Below are 2,309 nucleotides of genomic sequence, written 5' to 3'. Positions count from 1 at the left end.
AAGGATTGTCTCCAAGTCAAGAGTTGGCCACCCACTCATCAATTAGTCATCAAATCAATAGTTCCCAATTTTGGCCTATAAAAGGAGGTATTTGCCATGCATTTAGGCATCTTGGTTTCCAGATTAAGATCATGCTCTTCCTTTCTCTCTTTGTATTTTTTATGCTTTGTTTTCATTAATATTAAGTTTATGCCTTTCATTTCCTTTCCTTTACTTAGTTAACTTTTATGTTCTTATTTTGTTTATCTATTTTGCTTTCTTTCATTATGTCTAGCTAAGTTAGTTATGTCAAGGTGAAAAGGTTACACTAATGGTGTAAGAATAAGTATAGTGTAAACTTAATATGGACTTTAATGCTTGATACTAACATGTTTTACATTTGTTATCTTGTTCACTCTTTAATACTTTGCTTGTTAAATGATTAATCTTGATTTATGTTGTATAACACTTGGTACAACAAATGCTTGGCACTTTCATAGCCCATAATGTATGGTATAACCGACACCTGAGCTATGAAAGGAACTTGATTTGTTGTTAACATAAGTTATAATCATGAATGCTTGACGAGATTTACAAGTATTAGCATTAATCGAATAAGATGACTAATATAATCATGTTAACAATATATAATCTGATTGGAACCTCCTTTATATGTGGTTTCCAATTGAATAATAAGAGTTTATACTATACTTGTTTGACATACTGATTAGTACTTAAAAGTGCATTTTTATCATGGTTTTATATCATCATTTTCCACTTGAAGTATCAATAACTCCTTAACTAAAATATGTTTTATAATAATGTATCTAATAATATAAGATACCTATAATTTATGGTAAATGTCTATTTTTAATGCAGGCCTATCACATAAATGAAAGGATTGATTGATGACTTGAAGAACTTAAATTGCAAGGATAAAGAGATGGTCAAACTTAGAGAAGAGATGTCAGTGCAATCCAAACCGGAACACTGTTCGGTAATTGGGTCATATCTGGAGCTACAGATCTCAGATTTAGGTTCAATTTATATGGATGGAAAGGTAAGACATAGGCCTACAACTTTCATATGGAGCCCAAGATCTAAAAAGGCCATTATCAAGTCCAAATTGTAGCAACAACAAAGAAGCCCGAATCTGTCTTCCAGCCCGAGCACTGTTCGGTATTTTGGCCATATCTGGAGTTCTAGAAGTCCAAATGAGCTGAATTGTTTACACAAGAAATCTGAGACAATTTCCTATAACTTTCATGTTTACAACTGGCTCCAATTTTGACATTATCAATGACGTTTTGGGCAGACAAGAGAAGATAAGGATTGTCACCAAGTCAAAAGTTGGCCACCCACTTATCAATTAGTCATCAAATCAATAGTTCCCAATTTTGGCCTATAAAAGGAGGCATTTGCCATGCATTTAGGCATCTTGGTTTCCAGATCAAGATCATGCTCTTCCTTTCTCTCTTTGTATTTTTTGTAATGTTTATGCTTTGCTTTCATTAATATTAAGTGTATGCCTTTCATTTCTTTTCCTTTACTTAGTTAACTTTTATGTTCTTATTTTGTTTATCTATTTTGCTTTCTTTCATTATGTCTAGCTAAGTTAATTATGTCAAGGTGAAAAGGTTACACTAATGGTGTAAGAATAAGTATAATGTAAACTTAATATGGACTTTAATGTTTGATACTAATATGTTTTATATTTGTTATCTTGTTCACTCTTTAATTCTTTGCTTGTTAAATGACTAATCTTGATTTATGTTGTATAACACTTGGTACAACAAATGCTTGGCACTTTCATAGCCCATAATGTATGGTATAACCGACACCTGGGCTATGAAAGGAACTTGATTTGTTGTTAACATAAGTTATAATCATGAATGCTTGACGAGATTTACAAGTATTAGCATTAATTGTATAAGATGACTAGTGTAATCATGTTAACAATATATAATCTGATTGGAACCTCCTTTGTGTGTGGTTTCCAATTCAATAATAAGAGTTTATACTATACTTGTTTGATATACCATTAGTGGAACCTCTAACCTTGACATTCGTTATTATAATTGTTTAATCGTTACATTAATATTCCATCTCAAAGTTCTCATTATCTTCTTCTTCTTCTCCTTTTTTTTCTTTATTATTATTATTATTATTATATTACTATTATTATTAGTATTACTACTACTTTTCCATCTCCAAGTTCTCATCATCTTCTTCTTCTTCTCTTTCTTTATTATTATTATTACTACTACTACTACTACTACTACTACTAGTATTATTATTATTATTATTATTATTATTATTATTATTATTAT

Source organism: Populus euphratica, unplaced genomic scaffold, assembly GCF_000495115.2.
Source record: "Populus euphratica unplaced genomic scaffold, PopEup_1.0 scaffold1387.1, whole genome shotgun sequence".
In the NCBI taxonomy this organism is placed as follows: domain Eukaryota; kingdom Viridiplantae; phylum Streptophyta; class Magnoliopsida; order Malpighiales; family Salicaceae; genus Populus; species Populus euphratica.
This window is presented reverse-complemented; position numbering follows the sequence as displayed.